Source organism: Erythrolamprus reginae, chromosome 6 (genome assembly GCF_031021105.1).
Source record: "Erythrolamprus reginae isolate rEryReg1 chromosome 6, rEryReg1.hap1, whole genome shotgun sequence".
In the NCBI taxonomy this organism is placed as follows: Eukaryota; Metazoa; Chordata; class Lepidosauria; order Squamata; family Dipsadidae; genus Erythrolamprus; species Erythrolamprus reginae.
In genome coordinates, this window is record NC_091955.1 from 50,900,494 (window position 1) to 50,923,076 (window position 22,583).

Here is a 22,583-nt window from a genome sequence, read left to right on the forward strand (position 1 = left end):
CGCTAATCCTCTTAGATAACAGACTAAAATAATCCCTTCTATGTGTCTGTGTTCCATCACATAGGAAAAGATTGGTATGACTGCCTTCCTGACAAGGATACTACAAGTGATAGGGAGCAACCTAATTAAAAAGGAAATGGCGAATCTTTTCGTGCATTTTACCTGTTAAGGGGATTCTTTATGAATGCTTTTCTTTTGAAGGTATTTCTGCCAAGTGTGGAATGCACGTTTTTATATCCCCCAATACATTGAAGTTTTGCTTGCTATTTATCTTCAGGGCTGCTTGGAATCAGAAAGGCAGATAGAATATTGCCAAGTTCTGTTCACTTTGTCACAGAGGTATAATTGTACTGTAGGAAAGGTACAAGAATGGTCAGTCACATATGATCAGCCTCAGACAGTGACATTGTTTCTTTGCAAAGGGACACCTTGTAATATTGCTTCAGGATTACGCTTTTCTTAGAAACGGACCTCATGCAGAGTCACTCATAGTTTTATGCTGTGCAAGTAACACTCTTCCCCCACCTCCTTTTTAAGTATTGTTAGCCACTCAGAACATGTATTTTAAATGGGCAGGCATAGAAATTGAATAAATAAATAACATATGCCTGAACCTTACAATGGGAAGATAGTTATATATACAGTACTTGTTTCAGTTTTTATTTCTACTTAATATCATTACGTTTGAACTGTTTTATTCTTTGAAATAGTAAGTGCTGACGTACAAACAAGAAGACGATGAGTTCTAGTTCTGCCTTTAGTATAAAAACAGGCTGGTTGATTGACTTATGTTAAGGGTCAAATAAATACAATTACTTTTTTTTCAGGCCAAATATAAAAATAAACCTATTACTATCACCCAGCATTGTGATTATAAAAAACAAATGCCTATCCATAACTATATACTTATAGAAAAGGAACTATGTAATGACTAAGATTTTTATTAATATTTATTGTTTCTTCATTGCTTATTTGACCCCTATGACAATCATTAAGTGTTGTACCTCATGATTCTTGACAAATCTATATTTTCTTTTATGTACACTGAGAGCATATGCACCAAGACAAATTCCTTGTGTGTCCAATCACACTTGGCCAGTAAAGAATTCTACTCTATTCTATTCTATTTTATTCTATTCTATAGGTTTTTCTGTCAAGTTGTGTCTAACCATAAGGGGCAATTCTCATCTCCGTTTCTTGACCGAGGGAACCAGCATTGTCCAAAGACATTTCCTGTGGCCAGCATGGCTATAGGCCAAAGATGCTCAGAATGTTGTTAAAGTAGTACCTATTAATCTATTGGGAATTTACATGCTTTCAAACTGCTAGGTGAGCAGTAGCTAGGGTGAGAATGGGAGCTCATCCCGTTATGCAGCACTTGGGTTTTGAACCCAGGCTGTCATCTTTCCAGTTGGCTAGCTCAACATCTTACCCACAATGCCATCACACCCCCTCAAATGCAATGACTATTCAACATATATAATATATATATTTTAACATACCATTGTGACTAAATCCCAAGAAATGAAATCAAAGCTAAATTAGTATTAACCTTCGTCTATATCTATTTTTTCTTAATAAGTAATATCATAATATTTTACTAGCAGTAGAGCATTTTCCTTTATCATTTCTTCAAAATGAATTGAAAAAATCACTTCTTTCTATATCACAAATACTATGAGCTCTTTTGACACTTGAAATACAATAACCTTCTTAAATTCACAACATAGGTTTGTGCGGGACAGGTACTGATGATATAGATTCAACAGTTATTTCTTCAAAATATTTACTATAGGGATGTATCTTATTTCTTTACAAAGCTCTGTCATAGGAAACTTTTGAAAGATACAGAGACAAGAAAAGGGTGAAGGGTGGTAGAATGACAAATATTTGAGTCAAAAATCAGTCCAGCAACATTCATAGTTTTATTTGATCCAATTTAGGGAGAAGCCATTGGAAAAATTATTTGATACAGATTATGAGTGTGTGAATCAGGTTTAGTTGAACTGAAGATTCAAGATTTGACTGACAGATTATTTAATTCCAGTTGTCATTATGAGATTTAAAGGTAAACATATTGAAGTCATCTTGAGTTTTGATTTGATAAAACATGCTGCAGAAACATTTAATAGAACTGGATAAAGACAAAACAGATAGTAATATTAGATAACATTAAATCTGTCAATCTTCAATTGAATGCCTTCAAGGATTATCCAACTTCAATATATATTCCAGCTTTTTAAAGGCAATGTTGTTAGAAGACAGGATAACATTTTATCTTGCAAATTATGTAAACCTCCTCTGCAGAAATTGTGCTGAAAAAATACTGCAAGTGTTTTACTCCAACTGTTTTAACAATAACATACTTATTGTGAAATAAGTGCCATGAAATATGCCAAAAAAAAGCTGACAAAAAATAATATTGATAGTCTTGCCATTCCCTTTTTTTAAAAGCAGTTTAGCAAGAGCCTTTAAATTTTATCTTTACCTTACACATTCTTTCATTGTCAAAAGATAAGCCTTATCTAGTCATGCCACGTTAAAGTGCAGTTCTACCCAAGATGCTAATTAGATCCAAAATTGCATACTAAACCTGTCAGTCTAGCTCAGGTGTGTCAAATTCAAGGTCCATTGGCGAGATCCAGCCCATGAGGAACTTAGATCTGGCCTATGGGTTTGCCCTGGAAACAGTGAAGGACCAGCCCATGGTACCCCTGCCAGTGAAATTTTATTTATTCGATTTCTAGGCCACCCTTCTCCTGAGACTCAGGGCAGCTTACATAATAATGGAAGAAATCAAAATTAAATAAAACAACACTAAAAAACATCCCTATAAAAAACCTCTTAACTTAAAACATGTCACAGACAGCCCACCTCATACAACTCTGTCATATCTCCAACAGTCAGACAATAATAGGGGCTGGCACAAAGTAACGAAGTTCAGCAGTTTCATGCCTGCTGGCTTAGATGTGTTTTTAAGCTCTTCCAATTCATGTTGGGGGCACCATTTTCAGCTGCAACAGTCTCCTGCAGCCCTCTAACAGTGAAAACAGCTCAGGAGGGCTGTGTTTTCACTGGCAGAGTGCTGGAGGAGACTGTCACTGCCGAAAATGAGTGCCCCCCAACACAAGTGATGTTGAGCTGGCCACACCCACCATAGCCACGCCCCCTGCTTCCCAAGGTCAAACACAACCCTGATGTGGTCTTCAATGAAATTGTGTTTGACATTCCTGGTCTAGCTCATTTCAAAGTGCTGAGAATAGCAAAATTCCCAGTTATATTGGCATGACGAATGTAGAAATACATTAGATCAAGAAAGAGCAAAGTTGTGTGGCATTAACAAAGAGAAACACCTTGGTATCCCCCAAAAGCTCTGATAGGCAAAGAGATTGGCTAACTTGTTTATGCCAGTGTCATAGAACCAGCATTTCTCCTTTTTGGAGGGGTCGTTGCAACATTCTGTAGAGTCTGTATCAACCTAAGAAATTAAAGAAAGAGCATAAAGTATGTGAACGTCTATGGCTTTGAGGCTATCTTCAGTTTGTGAATTTGTTCACTGGGGTGATGCCATCAAAACTTTATCAAACTGAAATATCTCTTGAATGTTTGTGAAAGTTTTTCTTGTGGTATAGCATTTTAGGTTCCTTTCCCAAATAGACATATATTGGCTGCGATAATGGGAATTGAATTCAATGTATTTAAATATGCAAAATCTATTTATTTTGCTTATAAATAATATCTGGATTATGAGTCTACATTCTAAAATGGCTATGAATGAACAGCAGACGTTATAAAGATAATCCTAATAAAAACTCAACATTGCAGGCAATTGAGCCTTGCCACACCATGTTCCCATACAAATATAGTCTCTTATTTGAAAAATTTCCATTGGTCTCTGCTCTTGGAAAAGTCTTCATTGTTTGATATTATGAATTTACTCATAACTAAAAAAAATTGATCAAAGGATACCAATTAAAATGGCTAAATATTACTTTCATACACATTAAATATGAGATTAATGACAGAGAAATTATGTTCAATTTTCAAAATACAGTGATACCTCGTCTTATGAACCCCACTTCATACGAACTTTTCGTGATACGAACCCGGTGTTTAAGATTTGTTTGCCTTTTCTTCCAAACTATTTTCACCTTACAAACCCAAGCAGCCACTGCTGGGATGCCCCAAAGCACTGGGATTTCCCTGGGAATCCCCACCTCCAAACTTCTGTTGCCAACCAAAGCGCCCCGTTCTTGCATTGCTAGGATTTCCCTGAGGCTCCCCTCCCTAGGATTCCCTTCATTTTTGCCAGCGCTGCCTTGATTACCAGCAACAAATTCCCCCCTTCCAAACTGCATGGGGAAAATGAGCACAGTGGGGTGGACAAAAATGGGAGGCAAAGACTCATGGAGCTCAAGAGAGGAGAAAGGAGATGAACAGAGTGGGGTGGACAAAAACGGGAGGCAAAGACTCATGGAGCTCAAGAGAGGAGAAAGGTGGTGGGGGAGAGGAGCACAGTGGGGTGGACAAAAACGGGAGGAAAGACTCATGGAGCTCAAGAGAGGAGAAAGGTGTGGGGGAGAGGAGCAGAGGGGGGGACAAAATGGGAGGGAAAGACTCATAGAGCTCAAGAGAGGAGAAAGTTGTGGGGGAGATGAGCAGAGGGAGGGGACAAAAACAGGAGGGAAAGACTCATGGAGCTCAAGAAAGGAGAAAGGTGTGGGGGTGATGAGTAGAGTGGGGGGACAAAAACGGGAGGTAGGGACTTACAGAGCTCAAGAGAAGCTCTTTTTGCCTTGCTTCGTTGGGACTGCCACCTCTTGCCACCTCTTGCTGTCCCTCCCCCCCCACTCCGTTCGCCTCAGCTTCGTCTGCCCACTGCTTTTTTTTAAAAAAAGCCTTAATGTTTTGGTTTTTCCTCATGGGTTTGCACGCATTATTAGCTTTTCCATTGATTCCTATGGGAAACATTGTTTCATTTTACGAACTTTTCACCTTACGAACCTCCTCCCGGAACCAATTAAGTTCGTAAGACGAGGTATTACTGTACTAAAATAAGAACAGAATATGCATGCAGACAGGGGAAGCAGACATGTAACTCTCTATATTCAATACTGAAAGGAAATATGTGACGGAATTTCATGTAGCTTCATCCTACGCTTTTTATTTTACTTTAATTGATTAATTTTTCAAAGCAGAGAATCCAGGTGTTTGACCATCATTCTAATAGAATTTAAGTTCTATCAAATTACATCTGCTAAAACATATTGGATAATGATTCAATGGACAGCTATGATGTTTTGTTATTGCCGTCTGACTAATGACAATTTCTTTATAATACCTTATTTACGCATTATAGAGACAAATTCATGTAATTTAACAGATCAGGTTATTGTTCAGATTAGCTCATGAGAATACTGTTAAGAGCAGCTAACTGCTATAATAAAAAATATTATTTCATTCAGTTGAAAACATTAATGCTGGGCAGTTTCAGTCTATTTGTTTAAGAAAATTGAATTTCTTTCTGTTCTTCTTTCACCTTGTAAAGTTATATGATTACTGTAGGTTATTTCTTTATCTCTTCTTTGAAGAGCCTAAAGTTAATGTTTCATATTTTTGTGTGTATATTTTACAGAAAGAAAAATTCCCTGATTAAATACATTTTGTCTGTCTTGATTTTTGAAAGGAGATTGTATTATGCCTGTCAGTGTTCTGGTAAAATAATCTCCATTCCCAAAGTCTTGGAAACATTACAAGGGCTCATATATCTATCTTATTGTTACTTGGAACTTCATGCTCAATATACATCCATATTCATTTAAAAAAAATTAAATAAATTTTATTTACATATATAAATATACAATAACAATACAAAAACAATACAAACACATAAAATTAAAAACAAAAACAAAAACATAATAGGAAGTGGACAAGTGCGCGATAGGTCTGTATGATGGTATTAACTATATATATTATCTATAGCCTATTAGAGATAATTTAATAATCTGAATTGCTGGTTATTAAAAATAGTTACATTATCAGAAAATAGAAGAGAATATAAGAAAAAACTGAGTAATAGTCTTAATTATTACACATATGTTTATCTCCTTTATACAATTGACTTTAACACCAGATAAGTTTCTTTTACATAGTTGATAATAATTTAAGGTTTACTTGGCGGATTTGATCTTTTTTCAAGCCAATGATAAAATAAATCCCAGCAATTGTGAAATAGAGATTCATCATTATTTCTTAATTCTAATGTTAATTTAATCCTCTCTGCACAATGTGTAATTTTTTCCAATATTAGCTCTTCCTGTGGTATGTCTTCATTTTTCCACATTTGTGCGAAAGCTATTCTAGCAACAGTTGTGATATGGATTACCAAATATGTGTGCTTTTTATTGAGATGTTGCCGTAAAATTCCTAAGAGAAAACACTCTGGGGTTCTGCCTAGATTAATATCTAAAATTTCATCAAGCCAATTTCCTATTCTTTTCCAATAAGTTTGAGATTTTTCGCATTCCCACCATAAGTTCCATATTCTTTTTTTACATTTCCAGCAATTGGACAGTAGTTTTTTATCTATCTTTGCTAGCTTGGTGGGAGTGGTATGCCATCTGTAGAACATTTTAATCCAGTTTTCCTTATATGATGTTGCTAAGGTCAATTTATAATTCCTACTCCACAATAGTTGCCATTCCTTGGCTTTTATATCACATTTAAAATTAAAGTTCCATTTTTATATATTTGTTTTTGTCATGTCTAATTCGTTGGTTAGCAAACAGCAATAAAGTTTTTTGATTTGTTTTTCATGTGGCCCTAATAATATTTTATCTAGTGGCTTTTCTTTTTCAATGCCTAGCACATTTTTGTCTTTAATAAATCTTGATTGGATCTGTAAATATTCCCACTATTCCATTTTCATGCCTTTGGCTTCCAATTCGGATCTTGTTTAGATCTCTCCATTTATTTTTGTCATATCCTTGTATCTTATTATATTTCTTATTTTGCTCAAGTTTCGATGTTCAAAAGCATCTAGTGGTGCATACCATGTTGGGATCCCTTTATAAAATTGTTTTCTAATTTTTACCCAGGCAGTTAGGAGGGATTTTCTAATAAGGTGGTTGGTGAAATATTTATGTATCTTGGGTCTTTTTTCCAACAGATAAAAGTACCATCCTGATTGGAGGTCATGGCCTTCTAGGTTAAGTAATCTAGTGTTAGGCAGCTGTATCCATTCCTGAACCCAAGCTAAAGTTGATGCGATATAGTATTATTTCCAATTGGGTAGGGCCACTCCGCCGTCCTCTTTTTTATCTTGCGTGTATTTTAGTTGGATTCTGGGGCGTTTACCGTATATACTCGAGTATAAGCCAACCCGAGTATAAGCCGAGGCACCAATTTTTGCTACAAAAACTGGGAAAACGTATTGACCCGAGTATAAGCCGAGGTTAGAAAATGCAGTGGCTACTGGTAACTTATAAAAATGGAAAACAATAAAATTACATTAATTGAGACATGTTTTAGAATATTTATTTTAAAGAAAACCAGTAAACTAGCTCTGTAAATTTAAAAGAGGGTAAACAAATTAACAATATTAACAATAAATTAAAAAGTAAAAAAAGTAGCTCGATCAGGAACAAAGCTAAAATCTAAGAGTTAAAATCCTTCAAAACTGGATTCCTTCTCATCATTAATTGGATTTACATTATTGTTCTGTTTTTATATATGCTGTGAGCCACCCTGAGTCCTTGGAGAGGGATTGCATACAAATCCAATTAAATAAACAAACAAACAAACAAACAAACAAATAAGTGTATCCAAAGAAGAGCTTCAGCATTAGCTGCTGTGAGGTTATCAGCATAGAAAACCAAATAGATAGATAGATAGATAGATAGATAGATAGATAGATAGATAGATAGATAGATAGATAGATATAGATAGAAAGATAGATAGACAGACAGAAAAATAGATAGATAGATAGATAGATAGATAGATAGATAGATAGATAGATAGAAATAGATAGATAGATAGATAGATAGATAGATAGATATAGATAGAAAGATAGATAGACAGACAGACAGATAGAAAAATAGATAGATAGATAGATAGATAGATAGATAGATAGATAGAAATAGATACAGATAGATAGATAGATAGATAGATAGATAGAAAGAAAAATAGTTAGATAGAAAAATAGATAGATAGAAATAGATACAGATAGATAGATAGATGATAGATAGATAGATAGATAGACAGATAGATATAAAGATAGACAGACAGATAGAAAAATAGATAGATAGATAGATAGATAGATAGAAAGAAATAGATACAGATAGATAGATAGATAGATAGATAGATAGATAGAAAAATAGATAGATAGAAAAATAGATAGATAGAAAGATAGACAGATAGAAAAAGAATTCCTGTCTAGCTCTGCCTCATAACACATTATTAGATCCTATCCAAGCAAGGACAGCAACTACCACAAAATACCATTTTTTAAACAGTTTAAATCCTTTCAAAGGAGGGGGAGGAGAATCTGACAGCAGGGGGCCTTTTTAATCCGACTCACCATTGCAAATGGCTGCCTTCTTTGCTTGAGCTAGGGAGAGGAACTACGGCGTGCGAGAGGGGACAAAAGCTGGTGCCTCCTCGCTCTGGCTCAAGCAATGGCGCCCTCGTGTGGTGACTTTGTCAATGACCCGAGTATAAGCCGAGGCTGTGTTTTTCAGCCCATTTTTGGGGCTAAAAAACTCGGCTTATACTCGAGTATATACGGTACTTTGCCATATTAATGGGCTTATCAATCTGTTCAATATTATAAAATAGTCTTGAGTTAAGTGGATGGGAATTGTTTGGAATAGAAAGATAATATTAGGTAAAATATTCATTTTGATCGTGGCTATTCTTCCCAGAAGGGGAGTTGTATTTAGCCCCATTTCTCTAAGTCTTTTTTAATTTTTCCATTCAATTTATCATAATTGTCCTCTTTCAAACTTAAGGCCTTTGCTGTTAGATTGATCGCTAAGTATTTTATTTGTTTGGTTATTTGGATGTTTAGTTTTGTAGATAGACTAATTTTTGCACCTCATTCATATTTTTAACTATCATTTGGTTTTAAGTTTATTGATTTTTAGTAGTGATGGGCAAACCCAACGGTGTTCGGGTTCGGCAAATTAGGATGAACTTTGCGCAACATTCGACCAAACCCAAACCCGAACGCGAACGGTTTGCGGCGCCGAAGCTCCGCCCTCAGAATCCCATCATTTTTTATTTTTACGGATTTTTAATTTTTATTTATTTTTATGAAAAAGGACGCCGCAGCGGCGCCACAAGCAAAGGGAGATCCTTTCATGTGAAAATAAAAACTTTTATTTTTACATGAAAAGACCTCCCTTTGCTTGCAGTGCCGCTGCGGCATTCTTTTTCGTAAAAAAAAAAAAAAATTACATGAAAAGACCTCCCTTTGAAGGAGCTGAGGAGTCCCTCCCACAAAGAGATTCCAGGGGGCAGAGCTTTAACATCACATATACCGACAGGTTGCTAAGGACGCCAAAGTGATCACTTCCTGGATTCCATGGAATCCACTGTCCTTTTGTGGAAAATGTGGCTTTGCCAGAAGGTCAGCTTTGAAGCTGAAGTTTGTTTCATATTACATTATTCTGACTGCTGTTTCCAAAAAAATAATTGGTCTTGGTCTCATTCATATTGAAGCCAGATTTTAATTATGGATGACTATGGGCTAAACAGTTTATTATAAAAAATTCCCACTACATTCTTATTGTTATTATATATATCAATGTATAATGGCTGCTTTTTTATAAGTAATAAATAATATTACTTATTATTTTCTATTTATTTATTTGATATTGCAGATACAGTAGCTGTATATTTTCATATTAAAAACGTAAGACATAGGTTTACATTTTGCAGTACTTTGACATGTTATAGTTATTCAAACTAATTTTGCAAACAGTTCTATTTGCTGGCTTTCCTAGGGGAAAGTTTTTTCCATCTATCATTTTAGCACTTGATTGATTACTCACTATTATTGAATTTATCTTCTGATTCTTCTTAGCTTTATTCCCCAGCTAATAAATAAATATGCCACATTCAAAATGTCCCAAGACTTAGATAATCCTTTGTAGAATGATTGGTAATATTTTGTCTTGAATAATAGTGTCATATGTGAAGGCTGTGGCTTTGATATAATCAAATTTCCTATAAATGATTTCTTCCTATTTATTCATCTAAAAAAATATTTTGCAACAGCAACATGTATGATACGGTTTGATATGGTTCCATATAAAGAGCTGATAGATAAATTAGTGAAGATTGGACTTAATCCCTGGATAGTTCAGTGGATTTGCAGCTGGCTGAAGCATAGATATCAGAGGGTTGTTGTTCATGGCGAGTATTCTGAGCAGAGCCTGGTTACAAGCGGTGTGCCACAAGGGTCTGTTGTGGGTCTTATTCTTCTTAATATGTTTGTGAGTGACATAGGGGAAGGTTTGGTAGGGAAGGTTTGCCTATTTGCTGATGACTCTAAAGTGTGCAATAGAGTTGATATTCCTGGAGGTGTCTGTAATATGGCAAATTATTTAGCTTTATTAGATAAGTGGTCAAAGCAGTGGAAACTGCAATTTAATGTTTCCAAATGTAAAATAATGCACTTGGGTAAAAGGAATCCTCAATCTGAGTATTGTATTTGCAGTTCTGTGTTAGCAAAATCTTCAGAAGAGAAGGATTTAGGGGTAGTGATTTCTGACAGTCTCAAAATGGGTGAACAGTGCGGTCAAGAATGGTGGAAAGTCTTAAGCATAAAACTTATCAGGAAAGACTTAATGAACGCAATCTGTATAGTCTGGAGGACAGAAGGAAAAGGGGGGACATGATCGAAACATTTAAATATGTTAAAGGGTTAAATAAGGTCCAGGAGGGAAGTGTTTTTAATAGGAAAGTGAACACAAGAACAAGGGGACACAATCTGAAGTTCGTTGGGGGAAAGATCAAAAGCAATGTGAGAAAATATTATTTTACTGAAAGTGTAGTAGATCCTTGGAACAAACTTCCAGCAGACGTGGTTGGTAAATCCACAGTAATTGAATTTAAACATGCCTGGGATAAACATATATCCATCCTAATGTAAAATACAGGAAATAGTATAAGGGTAGACTAGTGATGGACCATGAAGTCTTTTTCTGCCGTCAATCTTCTGTGTTTCTATGTAGATTTTTTCTTACAGAATAGTGTTTTTACCCTTAGCAACTTTACACAACTAGCATATCATTCTTTTCTACTTGTTCAAATTAAATACAAATACAAAAATGTTCTATTTGTTCAAATTAAATCAAATACAAAAATTAAACATATTTTATGACCTATGGTAATGCAGCAGTTAGAATCGTTAGCATGTAGTATTGTAGGCTAATTCTTCATTCCCCTGCTAGGAATTCAGTCCTGACCAGCTCAAGATTGATTTAGCTTTCCATCTTTCTGAGGTCGGTAAAATGAGGACCCAGGTAATTGGGAGAAATATGCTGACTCCGTAAACCACTTAGAGCAGGGCCATGCCCAGTTTAGCGAATAGGGGAAAAGTTGCCACCATGACGATATGAGTTTGAGGTATGTAAAGTATTATGAAGTGGTATATAAGTCTAAGTGCTATTGCTTTGATGAATGAATGTTTACAATAACTATGATAATGATCTATCGCTGTTGTTGTATATACACTGAGAGCTTATGCACCACAAATTCCTTATGTGTCTAATCACAATTAGGTCAATAAAGAATTCTAATTCTATTGTATATTTAGCCATTAAAACAAAATAACTACCTTAGATCATACCTATTTGTTCTCACATTGGTCAGACAGATGTCTACATGAAATACATATACGAGGGTTATCAGGAAAGTAAGATTACAAGGCACGTTTGCGGGGGAAGTTGATATTAATGCTAAGGGCATGAAAGCTGCTGTGATGGGTGCCCAAGACCACTGCATTGATTGATATTTGCTTTCTGGAGTATGGTGATAAGCCCAAGTTTCATCTCCTGTCACTATACAGTTGAGAAAAGCCTTGCCTTCAATCTCAAAACTGTCAAGAAATTCTCAAGCAGCACTGACTGTCAATTTTGTGCGCTTTAGTAAGCATCTTGGACACCCATCGCAGCAGTATTCATGCCCTTAGCATTCAGGTAGCGTATTACAGCACACACTTCGCACTTGGAGGGAAACGGAATGAGGACGCTCATCTCTAACCATCACCACAATGCTAGTCGATGATCTACTGACCACTGGCACTGCTCATTCTCTTCTGCTGGGTTCCCGCTACACAATAGTAATACCAATTTACCCTGCAAACATTCTCTGTGAGAGCTACGTGCCTTGTAACCTTACTTTCCGGATAACCATCATATTAAGAATGATACAGTGTCCTGTTTTTATATGGAAATTATTCTGAAATCATAAACCCACTAGTGTGTTCTGAATTAGTTTGCTACTAAATCATATGTGTACTCACATGCATGTGTGACACTTCTGCACATGTGCATATGCTTCTGCGCATGCACAAAAGTGTCCCGGGCAGGTGGGTAGAGTGTCCTAGGTGGATGGCTGGGGCCTCCTGCTGCCGCCGCTTCTAGTTCTAAAAACCAATCGAAACTGGGAGCAACCCACCACTGTTTCCCATTGATGAAGCTGAAAGAGGTTCCAGAAAAGTGACTGACTAGCCTACAAAAGATATTGATAAAAATTTACTTCTCTTTTCAGTTTTTGTTGAAATTAACTGTAATAATTTCTGGTAACCACTACTTTTGGACCAGTTCCCTTCTCACTTATAAGTTGAAACAATAGCCTTCAATTTATGACCTTTTCCTTAGCAACCATTCAAAATTTTAATGGGTCCCTAGCTAGTCCACATTTACAGTCATTTGCAATACTCCATGGTAATGTGACCACAATTTACAGTGTTTTCACTGGAAACTGGCATTTATTTCCAGTTTCCAGCAAAAAAAGCCCTATAGCAAACAGTGGGGTCTCCTAACAGCCATCGTGTTCACTTTATGACTGCTGCAAAAAAGGTTGTAAAATGGGTCAGAGCCATGTCAGGCAGTTTGCAACCATCATGACTTAAAGACTAAAATTGCAGGTTCCGTTACAATTGTAAATCAAGAACTACTTGTAATAGATTCACATATTTTCTATATATAGATGGAAACTTTCACTGATGAAAGGATACCTTTCAATTAAACTCCTAATTACAGCTTAAAAACATTGAAATCTAAGACAAGATAGCATGTCTCTTATGATGGCTAAATAATTCACTGTAATATTATTACGCTAATGTGTTTTTGTTTGTTTGTTTTAAAATTTATTTACTATTTTCCCAACCATAATCATTAAAATTTTTGTTTCCATGTACAAGTATCATAAATTTTTGATTGCAAATTATTTGTCATTTGAAAACAATTTAAAATACAGAGATGATGTAACAATAAAATTTGGGGGGGGGGGAAATGTGACTTTTATTTATACAACGTATAAAGTAAATTGCTAATTCATATTTTTGTTCCATTTTATGAATAATCCTGAAGGAACTATCAGACTCTGTATTAATTAAAAGTTTTATTGCTGATGTTTTTTTTTTTTTTAAAGGACTATAGACATAAATATAAATAGACTCATTCTCAGGAATTGGCTTCTATTCCATTTACACTAAATCCCTGTTGACATCCATTTGGGATTAATCACACAGATCTGGTGAGGCAGACATGTAGATGAGATGACTGCTTTGTTCCTCTGCTACTTGCTAATACTGGATTTTATTACATATGCAGGAGCTGATTAGATCAATTGGTTTCTATCTGCTGTTTGACCCTTTGTACCACACTTACATAGAAAACAGCTTAGCGTTGACCAAATGAAGTCTCCTTTGCATGCAATAACAGCACATTTGTGTTTTCCCCTTTAGTGTTGATGGTTTAATTGCAAATACTGTATTAGAGAACTAAACTTTGTCAAAATTATCTGGCTATGCCACACATTACCTCAGATCTGTTTGAAGAGTTTCTGTGTGCAGCTGATTAGACACTCTAATGAGAGTGCCATAAAACCCCGTGTATTGTGTTTCTTTCTTTTCTTCTGGAACATTATGTTTTCAGTTGTCAAACAGCTATTAAAACTAAAGCCTAAACGCTCAACTGAAAAAAAAAACCCACAATTGCAAATGACTCATTCTTAGTATTTAGATGAGGAAGGAGTATACCTTTTTGTAGACTAAAGCACCGAATCCAGAGATTTTTACAGGTCACTGCAGGCATATTGAATAGACAACCCTGTTGGTTCTGTTCTGATGATATGGGTCACCTGCTGGGATAGGAAGTGAGAAGAAGTAATCTCTCTTTTACACACCAACACACAGAAGTTAGACAGAGCAATGCAATTCCATAATGCGCACATGATAATCCTGGATTTAATCTGGGGGAGGAGGACAGGGACATATCATTGTATAAGCAGAGCTGTTTCCAGATTAAAGTACAGTGAAATTCTTTGTCTAGGTTTATGCATTCTTTAATCCTGTCCTTTGGGAAAAAAATCCTTCCTGCTTTTACTCATGAAGAAAAAGCTGAATTATATTCATACTTTTATACCCAACTGACATCATGATTCTGTTTCTTGTGACCAATAATAATTATAATGCTATACATGCTCAACAACATTGTAGTTTCTCTACTATTCAAAGCAGATTCTAAAGCTGAGCTCCAAAGGTATCATGCTTTTCAGAAGAAATTACTATACTTTTCAAATGATTTATAGGTTCTCAAACAAAATAAACCAAAATTCATTATTTTCATGATTCCTTAAAGTTTTGATATTATCCGTCTCCTGCCATATTGATAAATACTTATTACTAATTAAATTTGTTAAGTGATTGTTATATACATTGCTCAAAAAAATAACACATCCTAGATCTGAATGAATGAAATATTCTCATTGAATATGAAATTGATTGTCAATCAGTGTTGCTTCCTAAGTGGACAGTTTGATTCCACAGAAGTTTGATTTACTTGGAGTTATATTCTGTTGTTTAAGTGTTCCCTTTATTATTTTTGAGCAGTATATTTGCAAATTGTCATATGGGTATACTTTCACAGTCTATATAAAATTTAGTTTTGCTTCCTAACTACTAAATTCTTTTACTGTAATCTGAAATATTGTCTCTGAGATAGCCATCTTTCAAGTCTAATGCTAAAGGAAATTTTAAATTTGCATCGAAACTACAAATCAGTTTTTATTGTAAATTCTGTATTTTATGTTCTGTACTTGTTATACTGCTTACTCTATTAACAGAGTTAGAAGAATTTCAACTACTAAAATTCCCATTCTTATGTAATGTATTCATTCTCAGGCACAAGAGACTTTATATACAGTGGTACCTCGTGATACGAACCCCTCGTCATACGAACTTTTCGAGATACGAACCCAGGGTTTGGAATTTTTTTGCCTCTTCTTACGAACTTTTTTCACCTTAGGAACCTGCCACAGCCGCTGGGATGCCCCGCCTCCAGACTTTCGTTCCAAGTTTTTGTGATCCTGGGATCCCCCGAGGCTCCCCTCCATGGAAAACCCCACCTCCTGACTTCCGCAAAAACGCAATGCTGTAGGGAAATCCCAGGAGGGGAATCCCAGGATCACAAAAACAGGCAGAGTTGGGGGGAGTAAAACAGGAAGAAAAGACCCATGGAGCTCAAGGGAGGAGAAAGGTATGGGGGAGATTAGGAGAGTGGGGTGGGAAAAAACAGGAAGAAAAGACTCATGGAGCTCAAGAGAGGAGAAAGGTGGGGAAATGAGCAGGACAGGGTGGGTAAAAACGGGAGGGACTCATGGAGCTCAAGAGAGGAGAAAAGTGGGAAAATGAGCAGGACAGGGTGGGCAAAAACGGGAGGGACTCATGGAGCTCAAGAGGAGAAAGGTGTGGGGAAAATGAGCAGGACAGGGTAGGTAAAAATGGGAGGGACTCATGGAGCTCAAGAGGAGAAAGGTGTGGGGAAAATTAGCAGGACAGGGTGGGTAAAAACGGGAGGGACTCATGGAACTCAAGAGGAGAAAGGTGTGGGGAAAATGAGCAGGACAGGGTAGGTAAAAACGGGAGGGACTCATGGAGCTCAAGAGGAGAAAGATGTGGGGGAAATGAGCAGAACGGGGTGGGTAAAAACAGGAGAGACCCATGGAGCTCAAGAGGAGAAATGTGTGGGGAAAATGAGCAGGACAGGGTGGGTAAAAATGGGAGGGACCCATGGAGCTCAAGATGAGAAAGGTGTGGGAAAATGAGCAGAACGGGGTGGGTAAAAACGGGAGGGACCCATGGAGCTCAAGAGGAGAAAGGTGTGGGGGAAATGAGCAGAACGGAGTGGGCAAAAACGGGAGGGACCCATGGAGCTCAAAAGGAGAAAGGTGTTGGGAAAATGAGCAGAACGGGGTGGGCAAAAACGGGAGGGACCCATGGAGCTCAAGAGGAGAAAGATGTGGGGAAAATGAGCAGAACAGGGTGGGCAAAAACTGGAGGGACTCATAGAGCTCAAGAGGAGAAAGGTGTGGGGAAAATGAGCAGAACGGGGTGGGCAAAAACAGGAAGGAAAGACCCATGGAGCTCAAGAGAGGCTCTTTTCGCATTGCTTCATTGGGACTTCCACCTCTTGCCACCTCTCACTGTCCCTCCCCCCACTCCGTTCGCCTTAATGTTTTGGATTTTCTAATGGGCTTGCATGCATTATTGGCTTTTGCATTGATTCCTATGGGAAACATTGTTTCATCTTACGAACTTTTCACCTTACGAACCTCCTCCCGGAACCAATTAAGTTTGTAAGACGAGGTATTACTGTATTTCCTAAACTTACGCTATCATAAAACAGCCACCTATCAACATATTCTTATTTTTCCAGATTATTATTCACAAAAGTTTACTGTTAAAAACACCTATTGGGGAGAATTGCTTACAAAAATATACATGTGGTAAGAAACATATTTGCAAAATTATGAATCTTAAGAGAAATGCATAGAAAAATGTATACATATTACAGTTACAAAATGAAGCAACAAACATTCATTTTAATTTGTTTAATTTAGGCACTATCTGACTCTTGCTGATTCTGTATACTCTGCATAACATACAATAAAAACAACAGTATAAAAATTGAATACATAGGAATAAAATAATAAAAAATAGAAGCAACGATGGATTTGATCAACCACTACCCCAATTTCCCAATGCAAGGTCCAGGCCAGCAACCAGGTTTAACTATCTCTGGGCTAAATGAAATCTGAATGAAATGAATCTTGTTTACCTGCTTCATCCAAGATTCTCATCAACTGCAGACCAACCAAAATTCTCAGATTTCCATTCTGTTTTTAGATATGCAACCTGATCTAGAGACATCAATGATTTTTTAATTTCCTTATGACCAACATGATTGCTTCCTGAATCTGGATAAATAAATAAGATTTTTATTTCTAAAAATACTACTCTCACTGACTCACATTGAGGCTGCTGTACAGATTCAGATCAAACAGAGCAGAAATGTCCTTACCAATGCTCTCATGAACCCTTTATAAAGCTGACTTTATATTATCTTCCCAAAAATTCACTGTGAGTTATTGATAATTAACCATTGGAAGATAGAAATTTTTGAAATAATGCATTGCAAGAACAGCTCCCTGAGCAGCAGTTAGAAAAGGGGGACAAAGCCGGGAGAAATACAATTTCTCTTTTAATGCAGATGTCATTAGTGGAAAAGGGCAAGGAATGGAATATATAGGATATAACCTACTATCAAAAGGATTGTAAAGTGGAGCAGGCTTTGAAGTTTTCCATTACACATCATGAGAAAATTGAATCTCTAACCTCCATGAAGATTTGCCATACAGTACTTGCTAAGGAAACCAAGCAGAATCCCAAAAAATATGATTAGTACTTTCTTGCTATAATAATAATAAATTTTGTATATATGGAACTCTGTTTGTAAGTATGCATATAAGTATATATATTAACCAGACTAGGTGTTATGCCGGGCTTCACGTTACAAACCCCAAATTAAGTCCAAAGGAGAAATTCAAACACACATGTTTGTAAAGTAAATAAAGTTGGTTTATGAAAAGGAAAATACTGTCCAAAGCTCACTCTCCTACACACAACCAGCCTTGAATGCTGTGAAAAACAAAAGAAAAGAAAAGCAGATACAACGCAACTGTGAAAACGTCACAGCCACCCCCCTTCAAGAGTCCTCACGCTTAAACTTAACTGTAAATTAGTCCAAGAGTCCTGTAAAATCCTGAAACAGTTCAAAGAGTCCTTGTACAATCCAGACGTAAAACACAGTTCTCTCTCTCTCTCCAAACGGATAAACTTCCATGCCAAGAGGCAACAACGCTGGCAATTTATCAGCAGCCCCATTAGCCTAATTGCCCAAGCCACAGGTGTTCTCCCTTATTTCCTGTAATAGTTGCGCAGTTGTTCCTTCCTTGATATCAACCTATATCTACGAACATCTATGAATGCCTCCCCTTCTGAATCTACTGATGATAATGATGATGATTCACTAATGGGGTAAGTAGCGACTGGGCTGCCTGTAATTACCTCCTCCCTTGACCCTACTTCACTAGAATCTTCCCCTGACACAGAAGCTGTTGGCAGTAAAACTGGCCTCTGATAATGTGAGGGTTCTCCCACATTAACCCCCACAGTCCTTGGAGCAGGAGGTGGCCAAGAGCCAATCACAACACCAGGGTTTCTCAATCTTTTGGACTGGTTAGCATATTTGTAATTTTGAGATTTCTTTTAGGTTTTCTTATGAAAATGACTGTCATGGAGATAGCAACTGTTAAAATATAGAGTGTCAAACATCAGATTGCTTTTTGATATTCCTTTCAATTTCACATGCCTCTTTCTGTCAGCACAGGGGACCCATATTTTAACAAATACTAGGTTGCACCCATCCATCATTCTTGCTTTCTAAGAATATCAGTTGGATACAAAGCATTCTTATAAATATAGTACTAGAGGTTGGTATTTTGAATGCCAACATGTACATACAGAGAGGGAGAACTTTCATGCCTAAGGGAGGATCTTTCCCTCTCTCCTGCCTCTCTCTCCCCCTTCCTCTCTTCCTCTCTGTTTCACTCATTTTCACTGGACCTCAATTGTTGCTTCTTTTCTTGGGTGGTGTCTTGAATAGAAAGTACCGTGTTTCCCCGAAAGTAAGACAGTGTCTTACTTTCTTTTTACCCCCAAAAGCCCCACTATGTCTTACTTTCGGGGTATGTCTTACATTGGAAAAAAATTGAAAGGGTCGCGTTCCCGAAGGCATCTCCCCAGAGTCCAGAAGGGCAGCCGCGGGACAGGAGCCTCGTGAGCCCTTTTCCAAGTTCAACCTCAGGGCTCCAAGCGGCGTGCACGCGTGGAGCCACAGACGCATGTCGGGGAAGCGTGTGTCTGGAGAGGAGGAGCCGCTCTGCGCAGTTGGGCAGCCCCACCTGCCTGCTGGAAAGGAGGCGGGCGAAGGAGGGCGCAGCTCCGGCCGCTCGCCTCGGAGCTGGTCGGCCTCGCTGGCCGCTTGCAGCCGAGCCTCAGCAGGACTCGGTTGCTGGGACGAGCGCCTTCGCTGCAAGCCGCCGCCCGCTTGGCTCGCTTCGGACCAGCGCCGTCCTTCGCTTTGCCAAGCTGGGGAAGAGGCGGTGGCGCCGCGGCGAGGCGAAGGCGAGGGGCGTGCAGGGAGCTTGGAAATGATGTCATCGGGCTCCCCCCCCGGCAATACCCCCGTGTTTCCCCGAAAGTAAGACATATGTCTTACTTTCGGGGTACAGCTTATATTAGCTGACCCCCCTGAAATCCCCGTTACGTCTTACAATCGGGGGTGTCTTACTATCGGGGAAACAGGGTATATTAATATGAACTCTGTGCCACAGTGTATTATATTGATTTTACAGGAAATGCTTGAATCTCAGATAATTTACAATGCTGTATTCCCATTCTATATTTTTGTATTTACTATTCACCTAAGTAACTTTTTAAAAAACCTCTTGCTTTGATTCTATTTGCGATCAGACATTTTAAGTAAATAATGTTTGATGCTTACTAAGGAAAGCCTCTAAAGAATTTTGAACAAGTTATGAACAATTAAATATATGACAAAATATTCATTATTGTGCTTCCATTGGCAAAAATAGCCATGATATAGGCATTTCATTTTTCAAGAATCTGGTATCTATACATCTACGACTCACTACTTATATTGCATATAAAAAAAACACATGATGCAAATTGTTTTTTTCTAAACATTTTTGTAGCATTAGACTAATAAAAAGGGGCAAAAGGAAATTGCTGATGTAATAATTATGAAATAATATGTAATTGACCAAAAGAGAGAATAAATATTACAATAAAAAAGAGAAAGATTTTTAAAATTATCTTAGTAACAAATATAATACATTATTGCTCCAAAATTGTCATATCTTATTAGAAATTTAGGGTTTCTGATGGATTAGGGTTAAGGTTTCTCTTACAGAATGTTATTAGCAATGTTTGATCTAACTGTGTTAGAAATCCTGTAAATTTCAATTGGAAATATGGCAGTAACAGTAAAGTTCCTACAGATATATATATATATATGTTTTAATTTTTGAATGGCTTTCCCAACAGCCTTTGGATTATATCCAGCCTTTGTTAAATTTGTTTTGAGGTGTTATACATACATGAAATATAAAGTTGTTTTGTATTTCATTTTGTGATCAGAATTTAGTAATTTTAATGCAATAGTAATGCAATAGAAGATATAATCTTTCAAGTTGAATTCAATGAGGTTCTAAATTCTGAAGCCTTTAGTTCAATGAAAAATTAAGACATATTTCCCAGAAAGGTAATTATAATCTATGTTATTTATTTATTTGCGTATTTGTTTTATTTCTATAGTCGAATGTTTCAACAAATGACTCTGAGTGACTCACAATTCAAAACATATGGTACAATTAAAACTTAAGAAACATTTTATTACTATAAAACCTGTAAAAAGCATTAAGTTTTTATAACTTAATGTTGGGATTCCTTCCCAACAAAATCAGTTAATAAACCATAAATAAATTGCAATATGTGAAATTATATACATATAGAACATATATGATGAGTTAAATTCACTTAAAGGACATATAATTTACCACAATATAATTTGTGTCCATATCCTTTCATTTATGTCAGAATCAGGCATAAATTCAATTTAGAAAAAGCTACCCAAGTCAAAAAAGGCTCAGTTTTCACTCGCAGAGTGCTCAGGACACCACAGGTGCCTCCAATGCAAGTGATGTTGACCTGACCACACCCACCCAGGCCACACCCATCTAGCCCCTCAATTTCAAACATAACACTGATGTGGCCGTCAATGAAATCAAGTTTCTCCTGCTTTAAATCAAAATGGTTATATACTATTAATAATACATGATTTAAGGAATTAATTAAATCCGCAAATCCAGATTATAAAATTTGGAATAAACCCCAAATCTTCAGAAACTTCCAAGAAAGTTTTTAGATTGAACAAATAAAATCATCAAATCGAAAATATCTGTTTCTGTTTCTATGTTAGTGAAACATGTTTCTGATGTAAGTGGACATACATTGGATTGAATTGTAAAAAAAAAATATGTTTTCATTTACAACTTTACAATCAGATGAATTATTTAAGGGTATGGGTGGCATTGAAATCATACGTAAACAAAGATATCCCTAAATTACCCTGATTTTATGTGCACTACCATGGTTTTGTCCTGGTCTTCAGTTGTGTTTGTGTTCTCTTCTGAATTGCAATTCCATTTCATTGAATTATTTTTGTTCTGAAATGTTTCTTTTCAATAAACTGCAGCACAATGAAGTAAGATAGTCTGCCCATAATAACATCGAGTGCCTCTCAACATTTTTCAAGCAAGATCATTAATCTATGTATCTTTTGGTTTCCTAACATGTCACATGAAAATAAAAGAAAACAATGTTTCTAGTTATTTAGCTGCATTAAAGCCGAATCTTTTATTTCAGATAAATGACACTAGAAATGGCAAGCTATGACCTTTCTAACTTGTCGTGATATTTGTTTTTGTACAGTCTATGAATATATAAAAAAAGATCCACCCAGCTGTCCCTTTACAGTTTGTTCTTGTGATTGTGCCAGCATTTTGGCAACAATTTTCTATCTAATGTATTTTCAGCTAATGGAATATTGGTGCCTGCTAGCTCCATAGAGATGATATTGATTCAAGTCCATCCTTTGCATTTTACTTTAACTTCAAAGAGTTCACAATATTACTTTCCGAGTGTCATGGGTTCTTTTCAAAGTGTACCCAATTTGATTGACTGAAGCTCAAAATATCCATCAAAAGCACTGGATTCTAGGCAATTAGATTTTTATATCTTTCTCTGAGAGTTGGGGATATGCTTTTTTATTTGAAAAAAAATCCAAAGTTACAAATGAAATATTTTTATGCAAATTCTTTTTTTAGTCTCTTATACTATACTGCTTCTATTACTATTGACATTTTAC

The 22,583-nt window shown here is 36.6% G+C and overlaps 1 protein-coding gene across 1 annotated transcript in view; it reads left to right on the forward strand.

Moving 5' to 3' along the window:
* LOC139168875 (synaptotagmin-1) overlaps positions 1-22,583 on the forward strand; it is a 455,513-nt gene that overhangs the window by 65,286 nt on the left and 367,644 nt on the right. The window lies entirely within an intron of this gene.